This window comes from Balaenoptera physalus (genome assembly GCF_965194825.1).
Source record: "Balaenoptera physalus genome assembly, chromosome: 12".
NCBI classification, from domain to species: domain Eukaryota; kingdom Metazoa; phylum Chordata; class Mammalia; order Artiodactyla; family Balaenopteridae; genus Balaenoptera; species Balaenoptera physalus.
Genome location: NC_138897.1, coordinates 40,654,196 through 40,676,220, shown reverse-complemented (window position 1 = coordinate 40,676,220; position 22,025 = coordinate 40,654,196). Strand labels below are relative to the sequence as shown.

At 33.4% G+C, this 22,025-nt stretch overlaps 1 long non-coding RNA gene across 1 annotated transcript in view; it reads right to left on the bottom strand.

Annotated features, from left to right (window-relative positions):
- The window catches only part of LOC309639237, a 283,067-nt gene that overhangs the window by 53,360 nt on the left and 207,682 nt on the right, over positions 1–22,025 (bottom strand). The window lies entirely within an intron of this gene.

Genomic DNA, 22,025 nt, shown 5'->3' with positions numbered 1-22,025 from the left:
TTATTGAGAATTTGTTATAAACGGATGTTGCATTTTGTTGAAGGACTTTTTTCTGCATCTATTAAGATGAGCATATGCTTTTTATTCTTCAATTTGTTAATGTAAGGTATCACGCTGATTGACCAGTGGCTATTAAATGATCCTTGCATCCCTAGAACAAATCCCACTTTGATAATGGTGTATGATGCCTTCAATATATTGTTGAATTCAGTTTGCTAATATTATGTTGAAGATTTTTGCATATTTTATCATCAGTGATATTGACCTGTAATTTTTGTGTGTGTGATATCTTTTTCTGATGGTCTCACAGAATGAATTCAGAAGAGTTTCTTTCTTTGCATTTTATTTAAATGGTTTGAGAAATATAGGAGTTAAATCTTCTTTGAATATTTCATATAATTCACCTGTGAAGACACCTGGTCTTGGACTTTTGTTTATTGTTTTTTTGTTTGTTTCTTTTTATTACTGATTTTTTAAAAAAATTTCCTGAGGTAGGCTTGTATTACTATAAAGTTTCCTTTTAGAACTGCTTTTGCTGCATCCCATAGAGTTTGGATAGATGTGTTTTCATTTTAATTTGTCTCCAGATATTTTTTTTTATTTCCTCTTTGATTTCTTTGGTAACCAGGTGGTTGTTGTTTGGTACTGTATTGTTTAGCTTTCACATAATTGTGTTTTTTGTACTTTATTCCTTGAAGTTGACTTCTCAACATTGTGGTCAGAAACAATGGTTGATATGATGTTAATCTTCTTAAATTTATTGAGTCTTGTTTTGTGACCTAACATGAGACCTATTCCTGAAGAATGTGTATGCTACTTCTTTTGGATGGAATGTTCCATATATATAATCCATTAAGGTCATCTTAATGTGTCAAATGTGTCCTTTAAGGCCAGTATTTCCTTGTTGATTTTCTGTCTAAATGATTTGTCCATTAATGTAAATGGGATGTTAAAATCTTCTAGTATGATTGTATTACTATTGAGTTGATAATTTCTCCCTTTCTGTTTGTTAATATTTGTTTTATGTATCTAGATCTCCTATGTTTGGTTCATATATATTTACAATTGTTATATCATCTTGTTGGAGTGATCCCTTGATCATTATGTAATGGTTTTTTTTGTTTGTTTTTTGTTTTTGTCGTTTGTTATAGTCTTTGTTTTAAAGTCTATCTTGTCTAAGTATTTCTACCCCAGCTCTCTTTTCATTTCCATCTGCATGGAATACCAATTTTCATTCCTTTAATTTCAGTCTGTGTGTGTCTTTAGATCTGAAATGAGTCTCTTGTAGGCAGCATTAATATGGGTCCTTTTTTAAAAAAAAATCCATTTAGCCACTCTCTGTTTTTTGATTGTAGCATTGATTGTAGCATTCAGTCCATTTACATTTAAATTAATTATTGACAGGGTTGTATTTACTGACATTTTGTTAATTGTTCTGGGTTTGTTTTTGTACTTCTTTTTGTTTCTTTCTTTTTCTTTTGCTATCTTCCCTTATGACTTGATGACTATCTTTAATATTATAATTGGATTTCCTTCTCTTTTTTTGCATAAGTATCTATTATAGATTTTTGGTTTGTGGTTAACATGAAGTTCATATAGTACAACCTATATACTTATGTGATTATTTTAATTTGATTATCTCTTAAGTTCAAACATATTCTAACAACCCTGCATATTTACTCCCCCTGCCCACATTTATTGTTTTTGATATCATATTTTATAATGTTTTGTTTTGTTTATAACCTAGCTACTTATTTTGGATATAGATGATTTTACTACTTAAAAAAATCTTCCTACTAGTATTATAAGTAGTTGATCTACATTTAATGTATATTTGCATTTACCAATGAGATATATTCTTTCATATTTTTCATATTTCTAGTTGTGGCCTTTTCTTTTCTACTTTGAGAAGTCCCCTCATCATTTCTTGTAAAGCCAGTTTAGCGGTGCTGAAAACTTTTAGATTTTGCTTCTCTGTAGGACTCTTCATCTCTCCTTCAAATCTGAATGATAACCTTGCTGGGTAGAATATTCTTGGTTTTAGATGTTTTTCTTTTATCACTTTGAATATATCCTGCCACCCTGTCTGGCTTGCATAGTTTCTGATGAAAAATAAGCTGGTAGTTTAATGGGAGTTCCCTTGGTTGTAAGCAGTTGCTTTTCTCTTGCTGTTTTTAAGATTCTCTCTTTATAATTAATTTTTGCCAGTTTAATTATAATGTGTCTTAGTGTGGGTTCATCTTGTTTGAGACTCTCTGTGCTTCCTGAAACTAGATGTCTGTTTCCTTCCCAGACTAAGGAAGTTTTCAGCTATTTTTTTTTTCAAGTAAATCATCTACCTCTCTCTCTCTCTCTCTTTTCTCCTTGTGGGGCCCCTCTAATATCAATGTTCATATGCTTGATGTTGTCCCAGATGTCTCTTAAATTGTCCTCATTTTTAATTTTCTTTTCTTTTTTTCTGTTCAGCCTGGGTGATTTCTACTACTCTGTCTTCCAGTTTGCTCATGCATTCTTCTGTACCATGTAATCTACTGTTGATTCATTCTAGTGTATTTTTTTAATTTAAGTTATTGTATTCTTCAGCCCTGTTTGGTTCTTCTTTATATTTTCTCTTTGTTAAAATTTTCATTGTGTTAATCTTTTCTTCTCTGTCTTCATTGAACATCTTTATAATCACTACCTTGAATTCTTTATTGGGTAGATTGCTTATCTCCATGTTGCCTAGTTTTTCTTCTGGGTTTTGTCTTATTTCTTTATTTGGAACATATTCCTCTGTGTCCTAATTTTGACTAATTTTCTGTGTTTATTTCTGTGTACTAAGTATGTTGGTTACATGTCCTGACCTTGAGGAAGCAGCCTCATGTAGGACATGTTCTGTTGAGCCCAGCTGCACACACTCCACCATGGTCATCAGAGCTCCACGTTCCCCCTATGTGTGGGCCCTCTGTTGAGGCAGGACCAATCCTATGGGGAAGCTGGTAGGTGGGGCTAATCCCCAGCCTAGTTGAAACTTCATCATATAGAAAATTATTAAATCCACTCAAGTCTATTTCTATACCTCAACTTTTTCTACTTCATTGGCCTGGCTAATGATAGATACATAAATATTACATCTTTGTGTATAATAGAGGCTCTATAATATATTTTAATTTCTAGCTGAACATAGTGCTTTGTTTTTTAAGGAATTTTCTGACTATTCTTGGATTTATATCTATAAAGATAAATACATATTTATATATGACCTTTATAATCAAGTTCTCTAACTGCAAAATAAATATTGGTATTTTTATAGAGCTCAATCAAGGTTAACTCAAAAAGTAATTCAAAAAGAATTGACTTTTTGTGGTCACAAAAATCACAATATACAAAAACAAGCTTTCTTTCCATTTTTCTTAAATATAGTTTTGTTTGTTTCAACAGTGGTTTAAATTTTCCTTATATAAATTATGCAAATTTTTTGTTAACTTTTTTTCCTAAATATTTTACTAAAATACTTTGGTGCTAAAATCTATAAGTGCGTTGAATTTTGTCAAGTACTTTGTAAGAATTTATGGTAATCATTGTTACTTTTTCTTCATAGATCTATTAATATGATACATTGTATTTTGTGGTTTCCTAATATTAAAAAAATCTTACAATTCTATAATCAATATAGAATCAGTCTGTCAAAATATATTATTTTTGTCGCATTATCTTTGCTTCTATTTTATTTAATATTTAAGAAAAAATATTGATATTTGAGATTTTTCATCAATTTTATTTTGTGTTCATTCTCAATGATATTTTTGTAACCATAGTATATTTGCTGTATATGAGAATTTTGAAGTTTTTATTATTTTTCTCCTCTTTGGATCATGTGACATTTATGGAACTGACAGAACTTCCCTGTAAAACCTTTTATGCATCTTATTTATGGAAATGCCATTCATAGTATAGTTTCTCAAATCCTTTTCTGGTGTATTTTCAGCTTAGATGATCTCCACTGATGTTAATTTTGGTTAGTTACATTTTCCTAAAAAGTAATCCATTTCATCCAGATTTTCAAATGCATAAGTTGAATTGTGCAAAAGACCTACAGAATTTTTTTGTAAAGAGTTCCTCTTTTGTATTTTACTTGAAATTTCTCTACTTTAATTTTTATATTTTCTTTTTTATAACTTAAACTAAAATTTTACATTTTGTTGATTTTTAACAGTCATCTTTTTATTTACCTATTAAATTTAAGTTTGTATTTTTTTAGCTCATAATTTCTGCTTTTGTTTTTATTAACATTTTTTTCTTCTGCTTCCTTTGGTTATTTTGTTTCTTTTTTCCAGATATTTGAATTGGATATTTACTTTTTTTTATTCATTGATACAGATATTTAATGTGAGGAATTTTCTTCTAAGCATTATTTTACCAACATCCTGTAGATTGTAATATGGCCCTTTTATTATCATTAGTTTCTAGAAATTCTGATCTTTTTTTATTTTCATTTTTATATAGTTCTAGAAAAAAATTGCTATCAATTACTATTTTTTTCTGATTGCTATTTTTATTTTTTCAATTTTTTTTGCTTTTTTGATATTTTCCTTGTGGTCAAATATGTGGAGAAAATTATTTGTAATTGTTTTTATACATAAGACAGCAGAGGTGTACTTTCTATTTTTGGATTTCTATGTTTGATATATATTTAAAAGTTAACAGAGGATTTAAGTTGAATGGAAAATGATTTAGTATAAGAAAAAAGATTGATATAATCCAAAACACTAAAAGATTAGAGGCAAATAATCATAAAATGGCTTCAAGAGATACAGAAAATCCATTTGATAAAATTCAAATACTTTCATGTAAAACAACGCATATCCCCTAACATAGCAGGAAACAAATTCTTGACATGGAAAAGGATATATAATGTTTTCAACCATTCCAGATACAACTTGTTTAATCACTCCCATTTTTCATCATTACTCTATATTTTTGCATTCAATAGCATATATTTGATATGATGCCTTCATTAGTAAAAATGCTTAACTTCACTCTTACCTTTTAATATTGATCATTTAGGTATAAAATTCATAATGAGAAGGTCACACAATTTTGAAGATTGATTCTAATGCAAATTATCTTGTCATTTAATTGCTATTCCTTTATAAATAGTATATTTCTCTATCTGATACATAATAATTTTTCAGGATTTCTTTTTTGCTTCTTGTGTTTTTTTGTTTGTTTTGTTTTGTTTTGTTTTGTTTTTTTGCCTTTGCAATTTTTATTGTATAATGCCAATAATGGTGCATGAGGCAAAAACCCTTGGTATCCACTGAAATCTATGTTTCCTACTTTTGTAGAAATAATATGATAGCCAGGTACATGGATAGTCCATATTTCACAGCCATCCTTGTGGTTAAGTATAGTCAAGGGACAAATTTCTCTAGATTGGAGCAGATTTTAAGAAAGTAGTCATGGTAGTGTACTTCATGGTGACCATAGTTAATAATACTGTGTTGCATATTTGAAAGTTGCTAAAAGAATAGATCATAAAAGTCCTCATCACAAGAGGAAAAAAAAATGTAATTATGTATGGGGACAGATGTTAACTAGACTTATTGTTGTAGAAAGAAAGAAAGAAAGAAAGAAAGAAAGAAAGAAAGAAAGAAAGAAAGAAAGAAAGAAAGAAAGAGAAAGAGAAGAAAAGAAGGAAAAGCGAATACGTATGTATTCATTACCTTTCCCATTCTACTGTCTAGCTTTGGATGACAACAAGTTCAAGCAAAGATAGATCTACAGAATGGTAGGATTAGGAGTACATAAATTGCCACATAGAAGAGAGCCACTCATAAACCAAGATCACTGCCTTGGATGGCTTTGTGAGGAAGAAATAAGTCTCAATGAGTTTGAGCCATTGTATTTTAGGATATATTTATTGAACAATTTAATGCACCCTAACTAATAAATCATACTTCAAAGGAATTGTTTTCATTCATCCTAGTCAGAACTCAGTGTAATCCTTAATCTGCAAATTCACGTTGTTCTACAATTTTCAAAAGTTGTAAACTACTATATTTTCAAATACCTCTCTGTCATTCTCTCTAGTCTAATAAGCAAACATTTTTTCCATAGTGCTGTGACAGTCCTAGCTTGACCATGTAGGGACAAGAAGACTCCCCTGCCCAACCTGGAGGAGGAGCTGATGACCAGCCCTAGCAACACCTTGATATTGGACTTCTAGCCTCCAGACTGAGAAAATAAATATCTGTTGTCTAAGTCATCTAGCCTGTGGCACATTGTTATGGCAGCCACGACAGACTAATACAGGAAGGAAGTCAATACTGGGTGAAATCATAAACAGATTACCATTTTGAACAACTAGAGTTCAATATTACTGGGACCTCTAGGGGCGTATTGTTGAACATAGCTTAAAACATGGGGCATTTATCCACCAACTGCCATATAACATTTATTGAAGCTGCTCCCATGTACTTTAGTTTCTTCACATATGTAGTATTTTCTGTGTGTGGTCTAGAGTCTGGCTGCTGGAGTCAGGGAATTCCCTCAGGCAAAGAGCCACAAAGATTGCAATAAAAAAATCATTCACATACAAATGAGTAAGAGGAATGAGTGGAGAAGTGACAATGTAGGCTTCACCACTCTCCAAAAGTTTCATTAGTTTACCTCTCTGATGCATTGAGGTAAATAGTTAACAATTGTTAAATCTGTCCTATAATTCTCACTTTAGCTGTTTTTTATTTTGTTCATTACAAAAATAATACAACTGACAAAGAAATTTGGTTCTTTCTGTGCCATGTAGAACAAGAGTGTAAAATCAATCAAAAAAATTAGAATATAATGTAAATATAATGATTAACCTTATTTTCATAAAAGAATGGATATGGTATCTAAATTTTTAAAATGGATAAATAATTTTTACAATAAAAACATTCAAATATAACATAAAATAATCATGAGACATAGTATAACATGCATAGTATACTATGCATACCAATATACCAAGAATACACCTAGAATATATCAAAAATATTAAGGGGCTCATTTAAAAATAACTGAACTCTTAAACATCTATGTAATAATAAAATAAAAAATAGGTGACTGATGTGAATCCTCAATTGTAAGATTATAAGTATCTAAAAGATACTAGATTCATATTAATAAAAAATATGACTAGAAACAGAATAGATACATGTATATATATAACTGGGTCACTTAGCTGTACACTTGAAACTAAGACAACATTGTTAATCAACTATATTTTAATATAAAATAAAAAATTAGAAAAAGATATGACTAACCACATTTTTAAAAATCACTGAAGTTATGACTGATAATTTATAAAGTTGTTGTCTAATATCAGGCAACATAGCATCACAAATGATAAATAGAGACTGGTAAGGGCATTGGCAAATCCCTAGGAACTTCCCATACAGTATACAATTTATGAACTATTTGTATTAATATCATTTTACCTATACAAATTTAACCTAGGGAAGGTTAAGCATATCTTTTAATTTGACAAATCCTTCCACTTAATTCATTAATAGTAACATATCAAATCTTATTATTTTTAACACCTCACTTTTTTTAAGATGAAAGAACACATTTTGTGATTATCCAGGAATCATCTGGAATCTCTAAAGGACAGTTTCAGATGCAAAGATATCTTTGCAGAAGACAAAGTACCAAACATTGTCATGATATTTGAACACTTGATTAATATAGGATCACGGGTTGCTGTGCAACACTTTACTACCCATTTAACCAAAGAGGTACGAAAATACTTTTTTTAAAAAAAGATGTAACTTTATTTTTAAAGAACCTTAGTATTTCCTAAGTGAGAAAACTCTGTTTACTTAAATAATCAAGGATATAATAAAATAATTATAAAGCATAGAAAATTATTCTGTTAAGACAGAGTCTTTATTATCTAGGCAGATTACACAGAAGGTAAAGTATATCTTTTCAGTCTCTTTAAAGGGAAGACCAATATCCAAAATTATTTATTTATTTTAACAGAGAGAAAACCAAATTCTAGTTTTACTAGTATAATATTTAATACTAATGGTCTTTTTCAAAGACTTATAAATAAACCCAACAAACCCTAGCCAGTTTTGACCATAATAAGTAAAACTCTCTTTTCACAAATATGTATGCCTTTCTGTTTCTCTATACATCCCTTACAATACAAAATTTCTAGGTGGCAAAATGTACATATTCTTCACCAAATAAAAATGTGCCCAAAAATATATGTAAATTTCAACTTATGCTTAGCAATTAACATTTCATTATTCTATTTTATCATACTTCTAGGTATTAACTGAATATCCATTAACTAACTCAATTTAGTATAAGTTCAAGTTTTTCAGTTGCCTAAAGATCTTCAAAACTATATTAAAGCTGACATATTATAAAACATATTTGCTATTGAAATAAAATTTATCACAATAGGATTCAATTTGCTCTCACAAATTTACAGCTCCAGTAATCTTAAACATTTAATAGAAGTAATATTAGCTTATTCATTCAGTAACCCTATATAAGTTTAGAGAGAATAAGCCAAAGCAGAAGATAAATCTTCTTGTATATTATACCGACAAATCAGAGAAGATACAGCTGCTGTTATTAAACCAAACATATTGGAGTAGTCTCATTTGTGAAAGATTTGCCTAAATTTTATAAACTTGAATTCTTAAACTAATATTTAGATATAAGAATAATTTTTATTTTTTACATTAAAAGTAGTAGAGATTTAATTTTTTCTGAAAAGTTTAGAAATATTCATTATATGCATCATTAGTGCATATTTATTTCTACATTAGTTACAATAGAACTCCTATAAAAAGTTATATAATTAAATTTGAGAATACATTTACAGGTAGGAAAATATTACATACTCACATGAGAGGTAGAGGCCTTTCTGAGTTACAGACATATAACTATACAGAGATATAAAAAGAAAGGCCTATTATTTCTTTTATTTTTTATGTATTTTTATACAGCAGGTTCTTATTAGTCATCCATTTTATACACATTAGTGCAGACATGTTAATCCCAATCACACCCACACCCCCACCCCCCTCTGCTTTCCCCCCTTGGTGTCCATATGTTTGTTCTCTACATCTGTGTCTCAATTTCTGCCCGGCAAACCAGTTCATCTGTACCATTTTTCTACATTTCACATATATGCATTAATATATGATATTTGTTTTTCTTTTTCTGACTTACTTCACTCTGTATGACAGTCTCTAGATCCATTCATGTCTCTACAAATGAAAAAAATTCATTCCTTTTTATGGCTGAGTAATACTCCATTGTATATATGTACCACAACTTCTTTATCCACTCCTCTGTTGATGGGCATTTAGGTTGCTTCCATGAGGTGGCTATTGTAAATAGTGCTGCAATGAACATTGGGGTGCATGTGTCTTTTTGAATTATGGTTTTCTTAGGGTATATGCCCAGTAGTGGGATTGCTGGACAATGTGGTAATTCTATTTATAGTTTTTTAAGGAACCTCCGTACTGTTCTCCATAGTGGCTGTAACAATTTACATTCCCACCAACAGTGCAAGAGGGTTCCCTTTTCTCCACACCCTCTACAACATTTACTGTTTGTAGACTTTCTGATGATGCCCATTCTAACTGGTGTGAGGTGATACCTCATTGTAGTTTTGAGTTGCATTTCTCTAATAGTTAGTGATGTTGAGCAGCTTTTCATGTGCTTCTTGTCCATCTGCATGTCTTCGGTGGAGAAAAGTCTATTTAGGTCTTTTGCCCATTTTTGATTGGGTTGTTTGTTTTTTTTAATTGACTTGCATGAGCTGTTTATATATTTTGGAGATTAATCCTTTGTCCATTGATTCGATTGCAAATATTTTCCCCCATTCTGAGGGTTGTCTTTTCCTCTTGTTTATGGTTTCCTTTGCTGTGCAAAAGCTTTTAAGTTTCATTAGGTCCCATTTGTTTATATTTCTTTTTATTTCCATTACTATAGGAGAAGGATCAAAAAAGATCTTGCTGTGATTTATGTCAGAGTGTTCTTCCTATGTTTTCCCCTAAGAGTTTGACAGTGTCCAGTCTTACATTTATGTCTCTAATCCATTTTGTGTTTATTTTTGTGTATGGTGTTAGGGAGTGTTCTAATTTCATCCTTTTACATGTAGCTGTCCAGTTTTCCCAGCACCACTATTGAAGAGACTGTCTTTTCTCCATTGTATATCCTTGTCTCCTTTGTCAAAGATTAGTTGACAATAGGTACATGGGTTTATCTCTGGGATTTCTATCTCATTCCATTGATCTATATATCTGTTTTTGTGCCAGTACCATATTGTCTTGATTACTGTAGCTTTGTAGTACAGTCAGAAGTCAGAGAGTCTGATTCCTCCAGCTCCATTTTTTTCCCTCAAGACTGCTTTGGCTATTCAGGGTCTTTTGTGTCTCCACACAGGTTTTGAGATATTTGGTTCTAGCTCTGTAAAAAATGCCATTGGTAATTTGATAGGGATTGCTTTGAATCTGTAGATTGCTTTGGGTAGTAGAGTCATTTTCACAATATTGATTCTTACAATCCAAGAACATGGTATATATCTCCATCTGTTGGTATCATCTTTAATTTCTTTCATCAGTGTCTTATAGTTTTCTGCATAAAGATCTTTTTTCTCCTGAGGTAGGTTTATTCCTATGTATTTTATTTTTTTTGTTGCACTGGTAAATGGGAGTGTTTCCATAATTTCTCTATCAGATTTTTCATTATTAATGTATAGGAATGCAAGAGATTTCTGTGCATTAATTTTGTATCCTGCAACTTTGCCAAATTCATTGAGTAGCTCTAGTAGTTTTTGGGTGGCATCTTTAGGATTCTCTGTGTATAGTATCATGTCATCTGCAAACAGTGACAGTTTTATTTATTCTTTTCCAATTTGTATTACTTTTATTTCTTTTTCTTCTCTGATTGCTGTGGCTAGGACTTCCAAAACTATGTTGAATAATAATGGTGAGAGTGGACATCCTTGTCTTGTTCCTGATCTTAGAGGAAATGCTTTCAGTTTTTCACCATTGAGAATGATGTTTTCTGTGGGTTTGTTGTATATGGCCTTTATTTTGTTGAGGTATGTTCCCTCTGTGTCCACTTTATGGAGAGTTTTTGCCATAAATGGGTGTTCAATATTATCAAAAGCTTTTTCTGCATCTATTGAGATGATCATATGGTTTTTATTCTTCTGTTTGTTAATATGGTGTATCACATTGGTTGATTTGCCTATATTGCAGAATCCTTGGATCCCTGAGATAAATCCCACTTGAACATGGTGTATGATCCTTTTAATGTGTTGCTGGATTCTGTTTGCTAGTATTTTGTTCAGGATTTTTGCATCTATATTCATTAGTGATATTGGTCTGTAATTTTCCTTTTTTGTAGTATCTTTGTCTGGTTTTGGTATAAGGGTGATGGTGGCCTCATAGAATGAGTTTGGGAGTGTTCTTCCTCTGCAATTTTTTGGAAGAGTTTGAGAAGGATGGGTGTTAGCTCTTTTCTAAGTGTTTCATAGAATTCACCTGTGAAGCCATCTGGTCCTGGACTTTTGTTTGTTGGAAGATTTTTAATCACAGTTTCAATTTCATTACTTGTGATTGGTCTGTTCATATTTTCTATTTCTTCCTGGTTCAGTCTTGGAAGGTTATACCTCTCTAAGAACTTGTCCATTTCTTCCAGGTTGTCCATTTTATTGGCATAGAGTTGCTTGTAGTCTTCTGTTAGGATGCTTTGTATTTCTGAGGTGTCTATTGTAACTTCTCCTTTTTCATTTCTAATTTTATTGATTTGAGTCCTCTCCCTCTTTTTCGTGATGAGTCTGACTAATGGTTTATCAATTTTGTTTATCTTCTCAAAGAACAAGCTTTTAGTTTTATTGATCTTTCCTATTGTTTTCTTTGCTTCTTTTTCATTTATTTCTGCTCTGATCTTTATTATTTCTTTCCTTCTACTAACTTTGGGTTTTGTTTGTTCTTCTTTCTGTAGTTCCCTTACGTGTAAGGCTAGATTGTTTATATGAGATTTTTCTTGTTTCTTGAAGTCAGATTGTATTGCTGTAAACTTCCCTCTTAGAACTGCTTTTGCTGCATCCCATATGTTTTGGATCATTGTGTTTTCATTGTCATTTGTCTCTAGGTATTTTTTGTTTTCCTGTTTGATTTCTTCAGTGATCTCTTGGTTATTTAGTAAAGTATTGTTTAGCCTCCATGTGTTTGTGTTTTCTGCTTTTGTTTTCCTGTAATTGATTTCTAATCTCATAGCGCTGTGGTCAGAGAAAATGCTTGATATGATTTCAATTTTCTTAAGTTTACTGAGGCTTGATTTGTGACCCAAGATGTGATCTATCCTGGAGAATGTCCCATGCCCAGTTGAGAAGAAAGTGTAATCTGCTGTTTTTGGATGGATGGCCTATAAATATCATTTAAATCTATCTGGTCTATTGTGTCATTTAAACTTTGTGTTTCCTTTTTACTTTTGTTTGGATGATCTGTTCCTTGGTGCAAGCAAAGTGTTAAAGTCCCCCACTATTATTGCGTTACTGTCGTTTTCCTCTTTTATAGCTGTTAGTAGTTGCCTTATGTATTGAGGTGTTCCTGTGCTAGGTGCATGTATATTTATAATTGTTATATCTTCTTCTTGGATTGATCCCTTGATCATTATGTAGTGTCCTTCCTTGTCTCTTGTAACATTCTTTATTTTAAAGTCTATTTTATCTGATATGAGTATCGCTATTCCAGCTTTCTTTTGATTTCCATTTTCATGGAATATCTTTTTCCATCCCCTCCCTTTCAGTCTGTATGTGTCCTTAGGTCTGAAATTGATCTCCTGTAGACAGCTTATATATGGGTCTTGTTTTTGTATCTATTTAGCAAGCCTGTGTCTTTTGGTTGGGGCATTAAATCCTTTCACATTTAAGGTAATTATTGATATGAATGTTCCTATAACCATTTTCTTAATTGTTTTGGGTTTGGTTTTTAGGTCCTTTTCGTCTCTTGTTTTTCCCACTTAGAGAAGTTCCTTTAGCATTTGTTGTAGAGCTGGTTTGGTGATGCTGAATTTTCTTAGCTTTTGCTTGTCTGTAAAGCTTTAGATTTCTCCATCAAATCTGAATGAGATCCTTGCTGGGTAAAGTAATCTTGGTTGTAGGTTCTTCCCTTTCATCTCCTTAAGTATATCATGCCACTCCCTTATGGCTTGTACATTTCCTTCTGAGAAATCAGCTGTCAACCTTGTGGGAGTTCCTTGTATGTTATTTGTCGTTTTTCCCTTGTTGCTTTCAATAATTTTTCTTTGTTTTTAATTTTTGCCAGTTTGATTACTATGTGTCTCAGTGTGTTTCTCCTTGGGTTTATCCTGTATGGGACTCTCTGTGCTTCCTGGACTTGGGTGGCTATTTCCTTTCCCATGTTAGGGAAGTTTTCAACTATAATCTCTTCAAATATTTTCTCGGGACCTTTCTCTCTCTCTTTTCCTTCTGGGACCCCAATAATACAAATGTTGTTTTGTTTAATGTTGTCCCAGTGGTCTCTTAGGCTATCTTCATTTCTTTTCATTCTTTTTTGTTTATTCTGTTCGCAGCAGTGAATTCCTCCATTCTGTCTTCCTAGGTCACTTATCCGTTCTTCTGCCTCAGTTATTCTGCTATTGATTCCTTCTAGTGTAGTTTTCATTTCAGTTTTTGTTTTGTTAATTTCTCTTTGTTTGTTGTTTAATTCTTCTAGATCTTTATTAAACATTTCTTGCATCTTCTCAATCTTTGCCTCCATTCGTTTTGAGGTCCTGGATCATCTTCACTATCATTATTCTGAATTCTTTTTCTGGAAGGTTGCCTATCTCCACTTCATTTAGTTGTTTTTCCAGGGTTTTGTCTTGTTCCTTCATCTGATACATAGCCCTCTGCCTTTTAATCTTGTCTATCTTTCTGTGAATGTGGTTTTTGTTCCACAGGCTGCAGGATTGTAGTTCTTCTTGCTTCTGCTGTCTGCCCTCTGGTGGGTGAGGCTATCTAAGTGGCTTGTGCAAGTTTCCTGATGGGAGGGACCAGTGGTGGGTAGAACTGGCTGTTGCTCTGGTAAGCAGAGTTCAGTAAAACTTTAATCTGCTTGTCTGCTGATGGGTGAGGCTGTGTTCCCTCCCTGTTGGTTGTTTGGCTTGATCCAACACTGGAGCCTACCTGGCCTCTTTGGTAGGGCTAATTAAGGACTCTGGGAGGTCTCACGCCAAGGAATACTTCCCAGAACTTCTGGAGCCAGTGTCCTTGTCCTCACGGTGACACACAGCCACCCCCCACCTCTGCAGGAGACCCTCCAACACTAGTAGGTAGGTCCGGTTCAGTTTCCTATGGGGTCACTGCTCCTTCCCCTGCATCCCGATGAGCACACTACTTTGTGTGCACCCTCCAAGAGTGGAGTCTCTGTTTCTCCCAGTCCTATTGAAGTCCTGCAATCAAATCCCACTAGCATTCAAGGTCTGATTCTCTAGGAATTCCTCCCCCTGTTGCCGGACCCCCAGGTTTGGAAGTCTGACATTGGACTCAGAAACTTCACTTCAGTAGGTGGACTTCTGTGGTATAAGTGTTCTCCATGTTGTGAGTCACCCACCCAGAAGTTATGGGATTTCATTTTATTGTGATTGGCGCCCCACCTACCATCTCATTGTGGCTTCTCCTTTGTCTTTGGAGGTGGGTTATCTTTTTTGTTGAGTTCCAGTGTCTTCCTGTCAATGATTGTTCAGCAGTTAGTTGCGATTCTGGTGTTCTCACAAGTGGGAGTGAGAGCTCGTCCTTCTACTCCGCCATCTTCAAGCAGCCTCCAAAGGCCTATTATTTTAATTCTAAAATTTAGCCATGAGTCAAAACTAAACACACAAAATCAATCTTATCCATCCATATATACACTTCCTGATGGGCATGAAATTCTTCATTTGTTTTAGCTCAAAATAAATATATAAACAAAAATACAACACTAAGTAACCAGATTCTCTTTCTCCCAACATGTAGAGTAATCTTTATAAACCATCAATCTATTCACAGATATTGCAAAATGATTAGACAACGACGAGAAAAAGTGCTGGTACTTGAAGGCAAGTGAGTAGTCAGAAGGAATCAAAATCAGTTCCTCAACATGAAGCAGATGAAAGAAAATGTGAGGAACACAGGATGCAGAGCTGGGTTCACAGTTGGATTCCCACATCACCAGTCAAGAGACAAAGTAAAGGGACTCCAAGATGGCTCCTTACCTGTGCTGAGTAAATAGTGATCTGAAGCCAAGGACCAAGGCTACCTGAATCATGCCACCAAATCAGTGAGAGACAGATTACAACAGACAATTAAGGAGATAATTTTATTTAAGCTATTACAATAGAGAGGATATTCATTAATTAGAAACTTTTCAAAGCAAAAGAAAATGGTCTTTATGAGATTCAGGAGGAAGAATAGAGATAGGTCTGATCTCTGAACATGTAAGAACAAGGCAGTCCTTTGCAGTTAGCCATTTCTTAGAGCACAAAAATGTGGAAGTACTCCTTAACTATTTTGCAGGTGTTTTTTCCTGGGGAAAAAAAATGTTTATTAAGGAGTGCTCTTGAAATCAGCACCAGTTGCAGGGAAGAGAAGAATGCAGGATTAAGCAGAGGGAGCATTCAAGCTCTGCATTCCCAACAGAAGACTTGGCTCCTCCAATGAGAAGTTCTGGGGGTGTGATGCCCCACAGATTTGCCCTGAGTTGGGTTGAGAAACCAGGTCTATATGGCCCTATGCCCAGCCACTGGACATTGACCAGATCAGGAAGGGAACATGAGTTTGGGAAAAGTGTCCCGCTTCAGCTGAGGCAATTACCAAAGGGAAAAAATAGGTGAGGGCTATCTCTGTAGCTGGAGCTGGGGAAATAACTCTTTTATTCCTGGGAGGATCTCAATAGTGCAGTGCAGTGTCAACAAGTATTTTCCCAAAATAACAGGCGGAATTCGAGTCCTAGGATTTATTCAAGAGATTCTAATGTAATATCACTCTGTTCAGGTTCAAACTCTTATTTCCTTTGCCTGGTTTCTTAGTGTTGGAAACTGTAACTTTGAAGGCTTTTCTATAGCTTATTGTAGATATTAGGAGTGCAGCTACTCTTTCATGTTTTTGCCTTGATTTCTCTCTTCAATTTTAGCACCTTGGTATTTCTCTTCTTTAGAGCTCAGTTCTAAATTTGTGTTTCATTCATAGTTATTTTATAGTGTCTTTCAGATCATTTTATTACGTTCTGTTTTTAAGGTTCTAAAAATCCTGGTTTCTGTACAGGCGCCATTGACTCTTTTGGTATGGATGTGTATTTGTTGCCTGTGGCACATTTCCTGTATTTTCAGTCAGAGAATGTCCTTTCTTCATCAGTTCAGTCTACCAGGGTGATCAGTATTTCCTTAATTTAATAATGTTTATCTTTGATATGTTATGATTTTAATTGTGAAATGCTGCTCAGATTTCCTTTTTTCAAAGGATTTCTTCAGAAGTAATGTGTCCTATAAAGTTTAGGAGACACAGTATTTTTAGAGATTTTACTGATAAAGCCAGTATTAGAAACTTGTATGTTTGACCTTGACACATGCCTTTACTGCTAAATAGGAAATCTCTATAACATCAACATCAATTTTAAGTAAAAATCAGGGCAATATTTATCTCAAAACTTAGTCCCAATTCATAATTACATTTATTATAATTTATTCTCTGTGTATACTGTTATGTGTGACACCTGTCTTTGCCAATAAAATGCATAATCCTGGAGAGCAGATAATGTAGTTTCAATCTTCTTTGGCCTCAGCAAAGCCCAAAAATATATGAGTATTTAGTCTTTATAGAATTACAGAAAGATATAGAGAGGAGAGTGGGAGAATGCCAGAGTAAGAGGGTGCCAGATTCATTGGCAAGCATCTTGGCAATGTCTTATCTGGGAAGGCAGCATGACACAGTATATTTTTAATCAAAGGGACGTGGGTTTTCATCTCAGCTCTGTTGTGTGCTAGCTGTGTAACCTTGGGCAAGTACTTAAAGTTCCTTAACGTTACTTTTTTTTTTTTTCATCTGATAAATACAGTTAATAATAATATACTTAACTCACAGGGGTTTTGTGAGTATTAAATGAGGTAATGAATATAAATCATTTTATACCATCCTGACAAAATTAAACTTAGTAAAACATTTAAAAAAATGTTTCCTTCCCTTAAAGCATTGTTGCTCCGTATCTGAATCAACTCAAATAATTTTTAAAATGCAGATTCTTTGACACCTCCCCATTTTTTATCAAAGTCTTTGTGGATTGAGTCTGGGGAATGTGCCCCCCACCCAGCAAAGTGAAACCCCAGTTGTTTCAAAAACAGTGAGAGCTAGAATAAAAGTTTGTCTTTTTCGGTTAAAAAGGAAAAAAAAAGCTGAAGAGAGAGACACAGAGAGAGAGAGAGAGATTGTGAGACACTGTAAGCAAACACAGCAGAGGTCAGCAGGAAGCCCTTGACCAGTGATCATCCCCTGGGACCTGAGAGGAGGATTGGCCTGATGAGCCCTTGCTGTTGCATGGCCCACTTGTTCAACAGCCCTGTCCAAGTCTGATGTGAGACCTCCAACAATCCCAGGATCAATTTGGAAATTAATATGATGGGTGCTCCAATGGACTTTAAACAATTTTCTTCCATTGTGCTATTTGGGCTTTTTAAAGAAATTATTTAGTGGGAAAAATAATCTCTATGGATGAAAGACAGGAATAAATGACAGAAATTGCTTCAGAAAGAAAACCAAATTCTTTTCTGGAAGAAAAGAGAAGAAAGTTTTTTTTTTTTTCTCCTTTGCAAATAATGGGAAACTATCCAACACATTCTGTCTGGAAGTGATGCTGCTCTATGTGTCTGACTTTTATAATATCCAGGGCAACATTTTCCATTATAGAATATCATCCTTGCTGAGCTCACCTCTACCACAACTACTCCTTTCTAACTTGAGGCTACAATATACCTAACCTCATGGCTTTCCTTCAGACTATAATAGGTCAAAAAATACAATGCTTATATTAGGGTGCTACAGTCAAGCTGGGTCCTAAACACTGTCTCTATTACAAAGGATAATGATTCCTAAAAACCAACATGAAAAGAAAAAGATTTCCAATTTCTAACACGTTAATGGCTGGTTCATAGATACTAAATAATTAAGTAACAAAGAATCGGATAACTTACTCAACACAAGGTTGCATCCAATGTTATTAAAAACTAGACCTTCTTACTCTGCACAGAACTCAAGACAGGTGCAAATGAAAACTCAAAATGAATACAAACAACCAGCCCTGTTCCTCGGGGCTCTGTCTTGCCTGATTAATCGGTGGGGATCTGGCTTTCACTGACAGCTGTCAACAACCAGATAGCAGCACAAATCAGCCCGTCGCAAAGCAGAACAAGGGACAATCAGACTTCGGAGGCCAATTTCTTCTGAGCAAGTGGGCAGTGACAGTAAGTGTAGTTTTGCCGTGCTCAGAGGCAAACAATCGTTTGCCCACCACCTACCCTACTCTCCAAATGTGTTTAGATCACTAATGAAAATGAGTCCAGAGACTTCTCAAGGGCCAACATTTTGCACATCAGAAAAACACTATACAATTCAGCTTGAGTGACAAGCCCCCTCAGATGCCGCACGGCACTGCTGGAATAGGAGTAGAAGCTTACAGATCAAGAGTGGCATGAATTCTTAATGCCCCAGGAGTCCAAGGACAGAATAACAGGGGCAGTTTCATATTCAAATATTTATCAAGTTCATTTATAAAAATAAACCAAATATCTAGACTAGTTGGTGTATATGAGAGAGTAGCATGTATATCAATAAATAATATGAACAATTTAGCTCTCCACAAAATTTTCCTCCCCTTATATCTTACAAATTAATCCTGACTCATCTGGCAACATACAATATCTGGTGCCATATATTTCTGTTTTATGAATAGTGCCCTAAGACACAAATATAAGTAGAATAAAAACTCACCACCTATGAAGAAAACTTCTTTATTCTTCTGAATAAATTTTTAAATAACAATGACATGATAGCAGCTGCAATCTAATAGGTTCCCATAGACTATATTTCAAGTAATATAAAGAGAAAATATACCAATTCTATTATATGCACATAATACACCCTTTCACACCCACTCACATATATTTTTAATCCTGATGATAATATTGTAAAGTAGGATTTAGTATCCTCATTTTACAGGTGGGGATTAAGAGATAAAATAGTATGTCCAAAATCAAACATTAAGTAGCAAAGCTGAGATTAGATCCTAGTACTTTATATTATTTAACCCAGTTTGGTTATCTTCAAATGTATGGGTCAAGAGAAGTGGGTCTTATAAAATTCTCTTAAATGTCCAATTTCTGAATCAAATATTATTCATCTTTTTTATTTAAAAATTATATATAAAAAAAATAATCTCTTTGGTTATGCAATCTATGAGATTTAACACTTGATCTGCTTTCTATTTTTGTTTGGTCTTTTCCAGAACATGATAAAAATAGAATCATACAGTATGTAACATTTTGATACTGGATTCTTTTAGTCAACATAATGCCTTTGAGATTCACTCATGTTGTTACATGTATCAGTGTCTCATTCTTTTTTTTTTTTTATGGAACAGTTTTATTGAATTTCAAATACTATAAATTCCTTCATTTAACATCTACAATTCAATGATTTTTTATACAAGTTTTTGCATGAACATGAGTTTTAATTTCAGTTGGATATACACCTACGTGTAGAATCCTGGGTCAAATCGTAAATGTAAGTAAAACATTAAAAGAAACAGCCAAACTCTTTTCCAAAGTGAATACACCATTTTCTATTCTCACCACCAATGTATGAGAATCCCAGTTACTTCTCATCCTTGTCAACATTTATATCGTCAGGGTTTCTTAAAACCATTCTAAAAGTGGCACAATATTGTGTTTCTTATTTGCAATTCCATAATGATAAATGTTGACCAACTTTTCATATGCTCACTTGCCATTTTTATATATTCTTTGGTAAACGTCTTTCCAAACACTTTGCCCATTATTTTTACTTGGGCTGTTTATTTTTGTATTGTTGAGTTTTGAAAATATTTTATATATTCTGAGTACAAGTCCATTGTCTGATATGACATTTGCAAATATTTTCATCCAGTCTGTAGATGGTCTTTTCACTCTCAAACACGAAACTGGAAGGATGTGTAGTAGCACATCAATCTGTAGTATATTTGTTATACATATCTGCAGATGGACATAAACTCAAGAGCATAAATAATAGTAAAATTAATAGAAAAAGATTTTAATATTTATTATTTTTACTTGCTTAATTTTTTGTTTAATTACTTGTTTAATTTTATGCTGATATAATTTAATTTTTAATAATGGCTGTGTTTGAAAACTGGCTTAATAAATCTTAGAAATTTAACAATTTGCTCTTGGGAACCAATATAAGCCAGCTCTAGCATGTCATGACTTACATAGAAATTTAGAAAGAAATAATTTGGAGAATACAATGAGCTATTAAATAGAAAGTGCTGAGGGTAGGCCTGGTCTCTCATGAGTGTTCTTAAGTTAGCTTACACATCAGTATTTTGTATATGGTAAAGATCAAATTTCAAATTACTAAAAAATAAGATTGTTCAATATTCGCTTTAGAGACAGCTGAATAGTCATCTGAAAAAATAATAAGTTCAATTTCTACTTCAAGTTAACCCAAAAATAAATGCCAAATGGAGCAAAATTCAAATATAAGAAAAAAACATTAAAGACTAGAAGAACATAATTGTTTTTGAATGCATTCTTGGGGTTTGGAAGGACTTTGTCTATCAAGAAGCCATAAAAGAAAGTACTAATAGAATTTAGTTACATAAAAATCTAAATTTTGTGAATAAACCATATGTAAGGTAAAAAAGTTTTGTGTTTTCTTTTTTTAATTGAGGTATAGTTGTTTTACAATGTTGTGTTAGATTCTACTGCAGAGCGAAGTGGAGTTCCCCGTGCTATACAACAGGATTTCATTAGTTATCTATTTTATGCATATTAGTGTATATATCTTAGTCCTAATTTCCCAATTCACCCCACCCCTCCTTCCCACCTTTGTGTCCATATATTTGTTCTCTACATCTGTGCCTCTGTTTCTGCTTTGCAAACCGGTTCATCTGTACCATTTTTCTAGATTCCACAAATATACATTTATATAAGATATTCGGTTTTCTTTCTGACTTACGTCATTCTGTAGGACAGTCTCTAGGTCCATCCACGTCTCTACAAATGACCCAATTTTTTACTGTTTATGGTTGAGTAATATTCTATTGTATATATGTACCACATCTTTTAGGTTGTTTCCATGACCTGGTTATTGTAAATAATGCTGCAATGAACATTGGGGTGCCTGTGTCTTTTTTACTTGAATTTTACTTTATTTTTTTATACAGCAGGTTCTTATTAGTTATCCATTTTATACATATTAGTGTATGTATGTCAATCGCAATCTCCCAATACATCACACCACAACCACCCCCCTTCCACTTCCCCCCTTGGTGTCCATAGGTTTGTTCTCTACATCTCTGTCTCAATTTCTGCCCTGCAAACCGGTTCATCTGTACCATTTTTCTAGGTTCCACATATATGCATTAATATGTGATATTTGTTTTTTCTCTTTCTGACTTACTTCACTCTGTATGACAGTCTCTAGATCCATCCACGTCTCTACAAATGACCCAATGTTGTTCCTTTTTATGGATGAGTAATATTCCATTGTATATATGTACCATATCTTCTTTATCCATTCATCTGTCTATGGGAATTTAAGTTGCTTCCATGACCTGGCTATTGTAAATAGTGCTGCAAAGAACATTGGGATGCATGTGCCTTATCGTTTTCTCTGGGCATGTGCCCAGTAGTGGGATTGCTGGGCCATGTGGTAATTCTATTTTTAGTTTTTTAAGGAACCTCCATACTGTTCTCCATAGTGGCTGTAACAATTT